This window comes from Mya arenaria, chromosome 11 (assembly GCF_026914265.1).
Source record: "Mya arenaria isolate MELC-2E11 chromosome 11, ASM2691426v1".
NCBI lineage: Eukaryota > Metazoa > Mollusca > Bivalvia > Myida > Myidae > Mya > Mya arenaria.
In genome coordinates this window covers 967,805-983,941 of record NC_069132.1, presented here as the reverse complement: position 1 = coordinate 983,941, position 16,137 = coordinate 967,805, and positions in this window count along the sequence as shown.

The following is a 16,137-nucleotide window of genomic DNA, read 5'->3' as shown; positions in this document are numbered from 1 at the left end:
ATTGCTGCCAAAATCAGCCGAGTCTGGGACAAAAAAAGGTTGTCAAAACTGTCAATCTGTGAGAGTGCAGCTTTAAATTACTATAAACATTATTTTAAATTCTACCATTAGAGGACACTTTCTTGCCTTTTTGCAATGTTTAAGATTGCAAGTAATATTAGATAATTTAAAATTTATGAAGAAAAAAATCTAAATTTTCATTAAGTTGAAATTATTCACTAAGATGCCCCAGAGGTTTCTTACCTGGTAGCTGGAACTGTATGGATAAAATATACTTAGATTACAACTTCATATAACTTTTACATTATACTGTAACGAATATTATTTTATAGGTAATTAATAAAGTATTTTAATGATGAAGTCAATTTATTGCTAATAAACAATTATTACAAGACTCACGATATCTATTTTTTCATGTTCTTGAAATCCCCCACTTGATTGTTATGGTTCACAGTGGCAGATCCCGTAATTCATAACTGGGGGACACAAGTGGGTTGGAGGGCTGTTCTTCCATCCACATGGATATTTTGTTTCAATGATGTATTGAAATTACACGTTTACACCATACATGCTTATTAAGATAGTAAATGTATAACATCAGACAAAACTAGGTGGATATCATTATGATGTCCATCAAAAGTTTCGTGGGTTTGCTGGAGCAGGTTTTGAACAGGGACTTGCGTTAGAGGGGCGTTACTTAGGGGCACAACTTTTTGGACATGATCCCTCGAGTGGGCATGACATTAATATGTTTAAAATGTGGGAAGTGGGGTTTAGGGGTACTCCCCAAGAATATTCTAAATATTTTAGTCTGAATTGGTGCATTATGGCGTAATTAAGTATTTTTTTCTGAGAAATATTGACAAAAAAATTAACCTTTAAATTAACTTGCGGGCCAACTGGGGGGGGGGGGGGCACAGGCCCTACAGCTCCCCCCCCACACTGAACGAGCCGCACATGGTCCACTTGAAAATAAAATAAATGAACAATTTTTGCTTGCTTGGGTATGTAAGTAAAAAAACAACTGACAGTGGCAGTATATTTCTTGGTCCGTGAGCCCAACTCAGATACACCCAACTGCAATTGACTAAATAATATGGTGATTTATAACCCATTTAAGAACATTGATCGTCAAAATAAAATAAAAGATAAAGTTAATTTTAGTTTTTATTGTGAAATAAAAAGAGAGTACTCGGACTTACAACCGGGAATTTACTGGAGGTAGGCGAAGATGTTATCTCCCTTGCTTGATTCGACGGAAATAAACGAAAGAAAATCTGATTCGTTAGCTCCGCCACAAGGTATAGGCGAAATCGTCTATCCTTGTAATTCTGAACTTGTCAATTGACTTTTGTAAACCTGGACTTGTTGGACAGCAAACGATCATTTTACGAATGCGAGTGAGACTGTAGGATTGCAGTTTTACATATGCATGATTCGGCTTTCTAAATTACATCATCATATTGTTAAAGGCAAGTTATACGATCTATGTTTTAGTGAGTTTATACAGGGTAGATCTGACAAAATATACATTTTGACTACTATAATGACAAATGACAAATCAATACGGAAAAACTGACGAATAGAAACAACAAATAGCACGTCTACATTGACAAATGTAAGAGATATTTAGTACGATTAAGAAGCTCATTGTGGGAATTACACGTTTGGACTTTTGGCAACGAATAACCTCCATATTCCTGTGCTGGTTATATGTTCAGTGCCGAATTTAATATTTGTTGCATAAATATGTTTATTAGTACTAAAAATTATGGCTATACTTTTGTTACCCAGCAAACAATTGACGTCGGAACGACGTTGTAACAACGTCAGAAACTGACGTAGGATAAACGTTATATATTGGTTGAAATTGAAAGTTTTTTAGACGTCGGAATCACGACGTTGAAACAACGTCAGAGTTACGATGTTGAAACAACGTTGGAGTAACGACGTTGGAACAACGTTGGAGTAACGACGTTGGAACAACGTCGTGATAACGAACAAAATCCATTGTATAATCATGTATACCACAGAGGTAACAGGTAATTAGGAATTACCACAGGACTTACCAACATTCATTATGTATCAAACAACTCAGAGAATTTACAAGTTTTATTTTCACAACAAATCTATACACACACTAAAACTGTTGAATGATAAAGGCACATCAAATTAAATGGCATATGGTAAATTTATAAGTTTAAAGACAGAGTTTATTAACTTGTGTAAACAGTTTGTCCTCCACCTCCATGTTCGTCTGGAGCGTACTTCAGACAGGATCCAATTGCCCAATCAACCCCATGTTCAGTTGCAGATATCACAGTAACACTTGCTAAAATACATAAAAATGTTGCTAAATAAGATGATATTGACTTGAAATTGCTGAAAATAAAGTTTTGATATCAAATTCCACACATCAAAATTTCTCCAGGTTTGGTGCAATATCTGCTGGCTTTTTTTCATTGTCTCTTAATGGTTATACTAGTACTTAATTTCAGTGACTAGAATCTGTGATCAAAGCTATCGCGGATTAAATCATTTTCAGTGAATAGTTACTTTGTTTTCCTTGAACGGGCACCAGTGCTATTTTATGAGGTGAATGCACAAGACTATACGTGGTACTCACTTTAATAATAAAATAATTAAATGTCAAGAAGCAGATTTGACTTAGCAAGTATTACCTTGAACACCTTGAAAAACTGCGTTTGGAAAGTCATTTTCTTCACTTTAAAGCCTGGCATTACATCATCCGTCATATTTAATCTGTCAAAAAATGGTACACTCAGAATAATATGAAGGTAATTAAGATACCTCTTACTATTGAATCAACCAGTCATAATTACAATCTTTTTAAATCTTTTTAATAACAATATATACAATTTTGCTGGATGACAGTGAATTTTACAATGAACAATAATAATAATGGTAAATAACAAACTAGTTTAATATCAGTATACATACAACACAAAACTGCGCCTTTCTGATTCTGACCAAAGTTACACAAAAAAGACTAATATTTATCTAAAAAAAATCAGATTTTATTTAAGAGAACAATAAACATTGTTTTCACACACAAAAAGGACGAATCGGGTTGAATTACATGTATGCTAAATTCAAATTGAAACAGCCTTGTAAAACAACAGAAAATTATTGCTATAAACCGTTAAATATGCATTGTATTAACTTATCTTGTTGTATTACTGAAATTTCAACAGTCAAGTCTCTAGAGGAGTAATTGACTCCTTATCTCTCGTACACTACATGAGCAATATGGCGGATCGAAATGGTTTCAAAATTGCGCGCGTCTATTTTAAGATAAGGAATTAAACATGCATTGTTTTCGGAATAATCTAAATGATTTGAAGCTATCGATATAAGTATTTCTGCTAATGTTTGTTCAACAAGATGAATTTTAACAACAACAAAATCAAAAGAAAGAAAAAAGACTATAAACATGCGACACCATGCGGAAATTACAGAAACCAAGGGCACAGACAAGGGAAGCAACTTGAATAATAAAATGATCTAGTTTTAGTATTTATTTGCAGCAGTATCACGAATTTTCGAGCAACTTCTTGCTACTTCATGTGTATATCATGTATTAACTTGATAAAATACAACTTATTACAAACAATAACCAAATCAAAACGTCGGTTCGAGGTCTAATTGCGACGTCGGACTGACATCGTGAGTTCGACGTTGATACAACGTTGTATTTAAGTCGCCGACGTCGCGACCTAAATCCAACCTATATCCGACGTCGATCCAACGTCATGTGTTTGCTGGGTAACATTGAAGTCATATCCCCACGTATTAGCATTTTGTTTCACAACATCCAATTGCTTTTCTAATGATGTTTTATTTCCACATAGCAGTGCCAAGTCGTCTGCAAGCGTAGGATTACCGCAATGCATACTGTTATTAAGGGTAAGATCGTTTCCGGTAGTTTCAAGTTTGTTCAGGAGACCGTCTATAAAGAAGAGATAACTCCACGTGGAAAGTACTCCCCCTTGTCGGATGCCTTGCTTTACATCGAAGTGTTTTGAAGCTATACCATTTACCAAAGCGTATCCTTTAAGGGCACTGTACATGTTCGCAATTAAGCATAGAAACGTTCCTTTTATCCCTTTTTTCATTTTAATGATTATTGCACTGTGTGGTACATTGTCAAAAGCTCCGGCAGTGTCAAGTAGGGCAGCATAGACGTTTGACCCAAGTTCGAATCTCTCGTAGATCGATTCTTGTAGGTTGAAGGAAGCAGTAATTGATCCGAGGTGTTTCTGGTAGGCGTTTTGTTGTTTATTTGTGAGCTGTACATTTATGTAGAGAAAGCCAGTGAGTCAATCGTTTGTGTAACAGGTGTTCAAGCAGTTTGTATATAACTGGTAATAGTGTTATGGGCCTATAACTACTGGGGTTTGTTTTAGGTTTTCCTTCTTTGTGTATTGGGATTATAATTCCATTTTACAACTTTCAGGCACATACTAACTATTTATCATCATTGTGAATAACTGTTGCTAGGTATCTGTGTAAAACGTTGCCACTATGTTTTAGGTGTTCTGATGTGATATCCTCATGGCCAGGTGCTTTGCGTAGTTTCAGAATCTTAACCGCTAATTCTACATCAGCTGATTGTACTTCCTTCGTTAGATCAGGATCATGGCTTCGATCTTCAGATACAATGAGTAACAATAGGCAAGTGATCAGGTACACATGTACAATCATTATCTATAACAGTATTATAAAGTACTAAATCTGTTTGCGATATGCTTACAATGATATAGTCAAGAGTTTTTAGTGTGAGTTTAATGGTATATGGTAGTCCAGTGCTTTTACAGTTGGTTAAGCTGTTTTTACTTAAAACGTCAAGGAAGCAATGTCACAATTATTTCCATTTAAATGCACGTTAATGTCACCACATATAATTATAAAAATTGTATAGTAGTGCAGGCCCAGATAGTGATGTATAGTAGTGCAGGCCCAGATAGGGATAAATAGTGCAGGCCCAGGTAGTGATGTATAGTAGTGAAGGCCCAGATAGTGAGGTCCAGATAGTGATGCATTGTAGTGCAGGTCCAGATAGTGATGTATAGTAGTGCAGGCCCAGATAGTGATGCATGGTAGTGCAGACCCAGGTAGTGATGTTTAGTAGAGCAGGCCCAGATGGTGATGTATAGTAGTACAGGCCCAGTTAGTGATGAATAGTAGTGCAGGCCCAGATAGTGATGCATAGTAGTACAGGCCCAGGTAGTGATGCATAGTAGTGCAGACCCAGATAGTGATGTATAGTAGTGCAGGCCCAGATAGTGATGCATAGTAGTGCAGGCCCAGAAAGTGATGCATAGTAGTGCAGGCCCAGATAGTGGTGTATAGTAGTGCAGGCCCAGATAGTGTGGCATAGTAGTGCAGGCCCAGGTAGTGATGCATAGTAGTGCAGGCCCAGATAGTGATACATAGTAGTGCAGGCCCAGGTAGTGATGCATAGTAGTGCAGGCCGAGATAGTGATGCATAGTAGTGCAGGCCCAGGTAGTGATACATAGTAGTGCAGGCCCAGATACTGATATATAGTAGTGCAGGCCCAGATAGTGATGTATAGTAGTGCAGGCCCAGATAGTGATGCATAGTAGTGCAGGCCCAGATAGTGGTGCATAGTAGTGCAGGCCCAGGTAGTGGTGCATAGTAGTGCAGGCCCAGATAGTGATGCATAGTAGTGCAGGCCCAGATAGTGATGCATAGTAGTGCAGGCCCAGGTAGTGATGCATAGTAGTGCAGGCCCAGGTAGTGATGTATAGTAGTGCAGGCCCAGATAGTGATACATAGTAGTGCAGGCCCAGGTAGTGATACATAGTAGTGCAGGCCCAGGTAGTGATGCATAGTAGTGCAGGCCCAGGTAGTGATGCATAGTAGTGCAGGCCCAGATAGTGATGTATAGTAGTGCAGGCCCAGATAGTGATACATAGTAGTGCAGGCCCAGGTAGTGATGCATAGTAGTGCAGGCCCAGATAGTGATGCATTGTAGTGCAGGCCCAGGTAGTGATGTATAGTAGTGCAGGCCCAGATAGTGATACATAGTAGTGCAGGCCCAGATAGTGATGTATAGTAGTGCAGGCCCAGATAGTGATACATAGTAGTGCAGGCCAAGATAGTGATGTATAGTAGTGCAGGCCCAGATAGTGATACATAGTAGTGCAGGCCCAGATAGTGATGTGTAGTAGTGCAGGCCCAGATAGTGATGCATAGTAGTGCAGACCCAGGTAGTGATGCATAGTAGTGCAGGCCCAGATAGTGATGCGTAGTAGTGCAGGCCAAGATAGTGATGTGTAGTAGTGCAGGCCAAGATAGTGATGTGTAGTAGTGCAGGCCAAGATAGTGATGTGTAGTAGTGCAGGCCCAGATAGTGATACATAGTAGTGCAGGCCCAGATAGTGATGTATAGTAGTGCAGGCCCAGATAGTGATGTATAGTAGTGCAGGCCCAGATAGTGATGTATAGTAGTGCAGGCCAAGATAGTGATACATAGTAGTGCAGGCCCAGGTAGTGATGCATAGTAGTGCAGGCCCAGGTAGTGATGCATAGTAGTGCAGGCCCAGGTAGTGATGCATAGTAGTGCAGACCCAGGTAGTGATGCATAGTAGTGCAAGCCCAGATAGTGATACATAGTAGTGCAAGCCCAGGTAGTGATGCATAGTAGTGCAGGCCCAGATAGTGATGCATAGTAGTGCAGGCCCAGGTAGTGATGCATAGTAGTGCAGACCCAGGTAGTGATGCATAGTAGTGCAAGCCCAGATAGTGATACATAGTAGTGCAAGCCCAGATAGTGATACATAGTAGTGCAGGCCCAGTTAGTGATACATAGTAGTGCAGGCCCAGATAGTGATACATAGTAGTGCAAGCCCAGATAGTGATACATAGTAGTGCAGGCCCAGATAGTGATACATAGTAGTGCAAGCCCAGATAGTGATACATAGTAGTGCAGGCCCAGATAGTGATACATAGTAGTGCAGGCCCAGTTAGTGATGTATAGTAGTGCAGGCCCAGGTAGTGATACATAGTAGTGCAGGCCAAGATAGTGATGTATAGTAGTACAGGCCCAGGTAGTGATGCATAGTAGTGCAGGCCAAGATAGTGATGTATAGTAGTGCAGGCCAAGATAGTGATGTATACTAGTGCAGGCCCAGGTAGTGATGCATAGTAGTGCAGGCCAAGATAGTGATGTATAGTAGTGCAGGCCCAGGTAGTGATACATAGTAGTGCAGGCCAAGATAGTGATGTATACTAGTGCAGGCACAGGTAGTGATGCATAGTAGTGCAGGCCAAGATAGTGATGTATACTAGTGCAGGCCCAGGTAGTGATACATAGTAGTGCAGGCCAAGATGGTGATTTATACTAGTGCAGGCCCAGGTAGTGATGCATAGTAGTGCAGGCCAAGATAGTGATGTATACTAGTGCAGGCCCAGGTAGTGATGCATAGTAGTGCAGGCCCAGATAGTGATGTATAGTAGTGCAGGCCCAGATAGTGATACATAGTAGTGCAGGCCCAGGTAGTGATGCATAGTAGTGCAGGCCCAGATAGTGATGTATAGTAGTACAGGCCCAGGTAGTGATACATAGTAGTGCAGGCCAAGATAGTGATGTATACTAGTGCAGGCCCAGGTAGTGATGCATAGTAGTGCAGGCCAAGATAGTGATGTATACTAGTGCAGGCCCAGGTAGTGATACATAGTAGTGCAGGCCAAGATAGTGATGTATACTAGTGCAGGCCCAGGTAGTGATGCATAGTAGTGCAGGCCAAGATAGTGATGTATACTAGTGCAGGCCCAGGTAGTGATGCATAGTAGTGCAGGCCCAGATAGTGATGTATAGTAGTGCAGGCCCAGATAGTGATACATAGTAGTGCAGGCCCAGATAGTGATGCATAGTAGTGCAGACCCAGGTAGTGATGCATAGTAGTGCAGGCCAAGATAGTGATGTATACTAGTGCAGGCCCAGGAAGTGATGCATAGTAGGGCAGGCCCAGATAGTGATGCATAGTAGTGCAGACCCAGATAGTGATGCATAGTAGTGCAGGCCAAGATAGTGATGTATACTAGTGCAGGCCCAGGTAGTGATGCATAGTAGTGCAGGCCCAGGTAGTGATGCATAGTAGTGCAGGCCCAGATAGTGATGCATAGTAGTGCAGACCCAGGTAGTGATGCATAGTAGTGCAGGCCCAGATAGTGATGCATAGTAGTGCAGTCCCAGATAGTGATGCTTAGTAGTGCAGGCCCAGGTAGTGATGCATAGTAGTGCAGGCCCAGGTAGTGATGCATTGTAGTGCAGGCCCAGATACTGATATATAGTAGTGCAGGCCCAGAAAGTGATGCATAGTAGTACAGGCCCAGGTAGTGATGCATAGTAGTGCAGGCCAAGATAGTGATGTATACTAGTGCAGGCCCAGGTAGTGATGCATAGTAGTGCAGGCCCAGGTAGTGATGCATAGTAGTGCAGGCCCAGATAGTGATGCATAGTAGTGCAGACCCAGGTAGTGATGCATAGTAGTGCAGGCCCAGGTAGTGATGCATAGTAGTGCAGGCCCAGATACTGATATATAGTAGTGCAGGCCCAGATAGTGATGCATAGTAGTGCAGGCCCAGATAGTGATGCATAGTAGTGCAGGCCCAGATAGTGATGCATAGTAGTGCAGGCCCAGATAGTGATGCATAGTAGTGCAGGCCCAGATAGTGATGCATAGTAGTGCAGGCCCAGATAGTGATGCATAGTAGTGCAGGCCCAGATATTGATGCATAGTAGTACAGGCCCAGGTAGTGATGCATAGTAGTGCAGGCCCAGGTAGTGATGCATAGTAGTGCAGGTCCAGATAGTGATGCATAGTAGTGCAGACCCAGGTAGTGATGCATAGTAGTGCAGGCCCAGATACTGATATATAGTAGTGCAGGCCCAGATAGTGATGCATAGTAGTGCAGGCCCAGATAGTGATACATAGTAGTGCAGGCCCAGATAGTGATGCATAGTAGTGCAGACCCAGGTAGTGATGCATAGTAGTGCAGGCCCAGATACTGATGTATAGTAGTGCAGACCCAGATACTGATATATAGTAGTGCAGACCCAGATACTGATACATAGTAGTGCAGGCCCAGGTAGTGATGTATAGTAGTGCAGGCCCAGATAGTGGTGTATAGTAGTGCAGGCCCAGATAGTGATGCATAGTAGTGCAGGCCCAGAAAGTGATGCATAGTAGTGCAGGCCCAGATAGTGGTGTATAGTAGTGCAGGCCCAGATAGTGATACATAGTAGTGCAGACCCAGATAGTGATGCATAATAGTGCAGACCCAGGTAGTGATGTATAGTAGTGCAGGCCCAGATAGTGGTGTATAGTAGTGCAGGCCCAGATAGTGATGCATAGTAGTGCAGGCCCAGATAGTGATACATAGTAGTGCAGGCCCAGATAGTGATACATAGTAGTGCAGGCCCAGATAGTGATACATAGTAGTGCAGACCCAGATAGTGATACATAGTAGTGCAGGCCCAGATACTGATATATAGTAGTGCAGGCCCAGGTAGTGATATATAGTAGTGCAGGCCCAGATACTGATGTATAGTAAAGCAGACCCAGATACTGATACATAGTAGTGCAGACCCAGATACTGATATATAGTAGTGCAGACCCAGATACTGATACATAGTAGTGCAGACCCAGATACTGATACATAGTAGTGCAGGCCCAGATACTGATGTATAGTAGTGCAGACCCAGATACTGATATATAGTAGTGCAGACCCAGATACTGATACATAGTAGTGCAGGCCCAGATACTGATGTATAGTAGTGCAGACCCAGATAGTGATGTATAGTAGTGCAGACCCAGATAGTGATGCATAGTAGTGCAGGCCCAGATAGTGATGCATAGTAGTGCAGGCCCAGGTAGTGATGCATAGTAGTGCAGGCCCAGGTAGTGATGCATAGTAGTGCAGGCCCAGATAGTGATGCATAGTAGTGCAGGCCCAGATAGTGATGCATTGTAGTGCAGGCCCAGGTAGTGATGCATAGTAGTGCAGGCCCAGATACTGATATATAGTAGTGCAGACCCAGGTAGTGATGCATAGTAGTGCAGGCCCAGATAGTGGTGTATAGTAGTGCAGGCCCAGATAGTGATGCATAGTAGTGCAGGCCCAGTTAGTGATATATAGTAGTGCAGACCCAGTTAGTGATATATAGTAGTGCAGGCCCAGTTAGTGATATATAGTAGTGCAGACCCAGGTAGTGATGCATAGTAGTGCAGACCCAGGTAGTGATGCATAGTAGTGCAGGCCAAGATAGTGATGTATAGTAGTGCAGGCCCAGATACTGATATATAGTAGTGCAGGCCCAGGTAGTGATGCATAGTAGTGCAGGCACAGGTAGTGATATATAGTAGTGCAGGCCCAGGTAGTGATGCATAGTAGTGCAGACCCAGGTAGTGATGCATAGTAGTGCAGGCACAGGTAGTGATGCATAGTAGTGCAGGCACAGGTAGTGATGCATAGTAGTGCAAGCCCAGATAGTGATGCATAGTAGTGCAGGCCCAGATAGTGATGCATAGTAGTGCAGACCCAGGTAGTGATGCATAGTAGTGCAGGCCAAGATAGTGATGTATACTAGTGCAGGCCCAGGTAGTGATGCATAGTAGTGCAGGCCCAGGTAGTGATGCATAGTAGTGCAGGCCCAGATAGTGATGCATAGTAGTGCAGACCCAGGTAGTGATGCATAGTAGTGCAGGCCCAAATAGTGATGCATAGTAGTGCAGGCCCAGATAGTGATGCATAGTAGTGCAGGCCCAGATAGTGATGCATAGTAGTGCAGGCCCAGATAGTGATGCATAGTAGGGCAGGCCCAGATAGTGATGCATAGTAGTGCAGACCCAGATAGTGATGCATAGTAGGGCAGGCCCAGATAGTGATGCATAGTAGGGCAGGCCCAGATAGTGATGCATAGTAGTGCAGGCCCAGATAGTGATGCATAGTAGTGCAGACCCAGGTAGTGATGCATAGTAGTGCAGGCCCAGATACTGATATATAGTAGTGCAGGCCCAGATAGTGATGCATAGTAGTGCAGGCCCAGATAGTGATGCATAGTAGTACAGGCCCAGGAAGTGATGCATAGTAGTACAGGCCCAGATAGTGATGTATAGTAGTGCAGGCCCAGGTAGTGATGCATAGTAGTGCAGGCCCAGATAGTGATGTATAGTAGTACAGGCCCAGGTAGTGATGCATAGTAGTGCAGGCCCAGATAGTGATGTATAGTAGTGCAGGCCCAGGTAGTGATGCATAGTAGTACAGGCCCAGATAGTGATGTATAGTAGTACAGGCCCAGGTAGTGATGCATAGTAGTGCAGGCCCAGATAGTGATGTATAGTAGTGCAGGCCCAGATAGTGATACATAGTAGTGCAGACCCAGATAGTGATACATAGTAGTGCAGGCCCAGATACTGATACATAGTAGTGCAGACCCAGATAGTGATACATAGTAGTGCAGGCCCAGATACTGATATATAGTAGTGCAGGCCCAGGTAGTGATGCATAGTAGTGCAGGCCCAGATACTGATGTATAGTAGTGCAGACCCAGATACTGATACATAGTAGTGCAGACCCAGATACTGATATATAGTAGTGCAGACCCAGATACTGATACATAGTAGTGCAGACCCAGATACTGATACATAGTAGTGCAGGCCCAGATACTGATGTATAGTAGTGCAGACCCAGATACTGATATATAGAAGTGCAGACCCAGATACTGATACATAGTAGTGCAGGCCCAGATACTGATGTATAGTAGTGCAGACCCAGATAGTGATGTATAGTAGTGCAGACCCAGATAGTGATGCATAGTAGTGCAGGCCCAGATAGTGATGCATTGTAGTGCAGGCCCAGGTAGTGATGCATAGTAGTGCAGGCCCAGGTAGTGATGCATAGTAGTGCAGGCCCAGATAGTGATGCATAGTAGTGCAGGCCCAGATAGTGATGCATAGTAGTGCAGGCCCAGGTAGTGATGCATAGTAGTGCAGGCCCAGATACTGATATATAGTAGTTCAGACCCAGGTAGTGATGCATAGTAGTGCAGGCCCAGATAGTGGTGTATAGTAGTGCAGTCCCAGATAGTGATGCATAGTAGTGCAGGCCCAGTTAGTGATATATAGTAGTGCAGACCCAGGTAGTGATGCATAGTAGTGCAGACCCAGGTAGTGATGCATAGTAGTGCAGGCCAAGATAGTGATGTATAGTAGTGCAGGCCCAGATACTGATATATAGTAGTGCAGGCCCAGGTAGTGATGCATAGTAGTGCAGGCACAGGTAGTGATATATAGTAGTGCAGGCCCAGGTAGTGATGCATAGTAGTGCAGGCCCAGATAGTGATGTATAGTAGTACAGGCCCAGATAGTGATGCATAGTAGGGCAGGCCCAGAAAGTGATGTATAGTAGTGCAGACCCAGGTAGTGATGCATAGTAGTGCAGGCCAAGATAGTGATGTATAGTAGTACAGGCCCAGGTAGTGATGCATAGTAGTACAGGCCCAGATAGTGATGTATAGTAGTGCAGGCCCAGGTAGTGATGCATAGTAGTGCAGGCCCAGATAGTGATGTATACTAGTGCAGGCCCAGATAGTGATGCATAGTAGTACAGGCCCAGGTAGTGATGCATAGTAGTGCAGGCCCAGATAGTGATGTATAGTAGTGCAGACCCAGGTAGTGATGCATAGTAGTGCAGGCCCAGATAGTGATGTATACTAGTACAGGCCCAGATAGTGATGTATAGTAGTACAGGCCCAGGTAGTGATGCATAGTAGTGCAGGCCCAGATAGTGATGTATTGTAGTGCAGACCCAGGTAGTGATGCATAGTAGTGCAGGCACAGGTAGTGATATATAGTAGTACAGGCCCAGATAGTGATGCATAGTAGTGCAGGCCCAGATAGTGATGTATAGTAGTACAGGCCCAGGTAGTGATGCATAGTAGTGCAGACCCAGGTAGTGATGCATAGTAGTGCAGGCACAGGTAGTGATGCATAGTAGTGCAGGCACAGGTAGTGATGCATAGTAGTGCAAGCCCAGATAGTGATACATAGTAGTGCAAGCCCAGGTAGTGATGCATAGTAGTGCAGGACCAGGTAGTGATGCATAGTAGTGCCGGCCCAGATAGTGATGCATAGTAGTGCAGGCCCAGATAGTGATGCATAGTAGTGCAGACCCAGGTAGTGATGCATAGTAGTGCAGGCCAAGATAGTGATGTATACTAGTGCAGGCCCAGGTAGTGATGCATAGTAGTGCAGGCCCAGGTAGTGATGCATAGTAGTGCAGGCCCAGATAGTGATGCATAGTAGTGCAGACCCAGGTAGTGATGCATAGTAGTGCAGGCCCAGATAGTGATGCATAGTAGGGCAGGCCCAGATAGTGATGCATAGTAGTGCAGGCCCAGATAGTGATGCATAGTAGTGCAGGCCCAGATAGTGATGCATAGTAGTGCAGGCCCAGATAGTGATGCATAGTAGTGCAGACCCAGATAGTGATGCATAGTAGTGCAGGCCCAGATAGTGATGCATAGTAGGGCAGGCCCAGATAGTGATGCATAGTAGTGCAGGCCCAGATAGTGATGCATAGTAGTGCAGACCCAGGTAGTGATGCATAGTAGTGCAGGCCCAGATACTGATATATAGTAGTGCAGGCCCAGATAGTGATGCATAGTAGTGCAGGCCCAGATAGTGATGCATAGTAGTACAGGCCCAGGTAGTGATGCATAGTAGTACAGGCCCAGATAGTGATGTATAGTAGTGCAGGCCCAGGTAGTGATGCATAGTAGTGCAGGCCCAGATAGTGATGTATAGTAGTACAGGCCCAGGTAGTGATGCATAGTAGTGCAGGCCCAGATAGTGATGTATAGTAGTGCAAGCCCAGGTAGTGATGCATAGTAGTGCAGGCCAAGATAGTGATGTATACTAGTGCAGGCCCAGATAGTGATGCATAGTAGTGCAGGCCCAGATAGTAATGTATAGTAGTACAGGCCCAGGTAGTGATGCATAGTAGTACAGGCCCAGATAGTGATGTATAGTAGTACAGGCCCAGGTAGTGATGCATAGTAGTGCAGGCCCAGATAGTGATGTATAGTAGTGCAGGCCCAGGTAGTGATGCATAGTAGTACAGGCCCAGATAGTGATGCATAGTAGTGCAGGCCCAGAAAGTGATGCATAGTAGTGCAGGCCCAGATAGTGATGTATAGTAGTACAGGCCCAGGTAGTGATGCATAGTAGTACAGGCCCAGATAGTGATGTATAGTAGTGCAGGCCCAGGTAGTGATGCATAGTAGTGCAGGCCCAGATAGTGATGTATAGTAGTGCAGGCCCAGATAGTGATGTATAGTAGTACAGGCCCAGGTAGTGATGCATAGTAGTGCAGGCCCAGATAGTGATGTATAGTAGTGCAGGCCCAGGTAGTGATGCATAGTAGTACAGGCCCAGATAGTGATGTATAGTAGTACAGGCCCAGGTAGTGATGCATAGTAGTGCAGGCCCAGATAGTGATGTATAGTAGTGCAGGCCCAGGTAGTGATGCATAGTAGTGCAGGCCCAGATAATGGGGTATAGAAGTGCAGGCCCAGATAGTGATGCATGGTAGTGCAGGCCCAGATAGTGATGCATAGTAGTGCATGCCCAGGTAGTGATGCATGGTAGTGCAGGCCAAGATAGTGATGCATAGTAGTGCAGGCCCAGAAAGTGATGCATAGTAGTGCAGGCCCAGATAGTGGTGTATAGTAGTGCAGGCCCAGATAGTGGTGTATAGTAGTGCAGGCCCAGAAAGTGATGCATAGTAGTGCAGGCCCAGAAAGTGATGCATAGTAGTGTAGGCCCAGAAAGTGATGCATAGTAGTGCAGGCCAAGATAGTGATGCATAGTAGTGCAGGCCCACTAGTGATGTATAGTAGTGCAGGCCCAGAAAGTGATGCATAGTAGTGCAGGCCCAGAAAGTGATGCATAGTAGTGCAGGCCAAGATAGTGATGCATAGTAGTGCAGGCCCACTAGTGATGCATAGTAGTGCAGGCCCAGATAGTGATGCATAGTAGTGCAGGTCGAGATAGTGGTGTATAGTAGTGCAGGCCCAGATAGTGATGTATAGTAGTGCAGGCCCAGAAAGTGATGCATAGTAGTGCAGGCCCAGATAATGATGCATAGTAGTGCAGGCCCAGGTAGTGATGCATAGTAGTGCAGACCCAGAAAGTGATGCATAGTAGTGCAGGCCCAGAAAGTGATGCATAGTAGTGCAGGCCCAGATAGTGGTGTATAGTAGTGCAGGCCCAGATAGTGATGCATAGTAGTGCAGGCCCACTAGTGATGTTTACTAGTGCATGCCCAGATAGTGATGCATAGTAGTGCTGCCTAGATAGTGGTGTATAGTAGTGCATGCCCAGATAGTGATGCATGGTAGTGCAGGCGCATGTAGTGATGCATAGTAGTGCAGGCCCAGAAAGTGATGCATAGTAGTGCATGCCCAGATAGTGATGCATAGTAGGCAGGCCAAGATAGCGATGCATAGTAGCGCAGGCCGAGATAGTGATAAAAAGGGTAGTTTATCTGATGTTAATTTTTTAGAGGACTAACATTGTAAAGTGTATTAGCAATTGTTTACAATATATATAAATAAACGTTTAGTTTATAGTGATGCATATTAGTGCAGGCCCAGATAGTGATGCATATTAGTCCAGGCCCAGAAAGTGATGCATAGTAGTGCCGGACCAGGTAGTGATGCATGGTAGTTCAGGTCCAGATAGTGATGCATAGTAGTGCAGGCCCAGATAGTGATGCACAGTAGTGCAGGCCCAGAAAGTGATACATAGTAGTGCAGGCCCAGACAGTGATGCATAGTAGTGCTGGCCTAGATAGTGATGCGTAGAAGTGCTGGCCCAGATAGTGATGCATATTAGTGCAGGCCAAGATAGTGATGCATAGTAGTGCAGGCCCAGATAGTGATGTATTGTAGTGCATGCCGAGATAGTGATGTACAGAAGTGCAGGCCAATTAAGTGATGTATAGTGGTGCAGGTCCAGATAGTGATGTATAGTGGTGCAGGTCCAGATAGTGATGTATAGTAGTCCAGGCCCAGGTAGTGATGC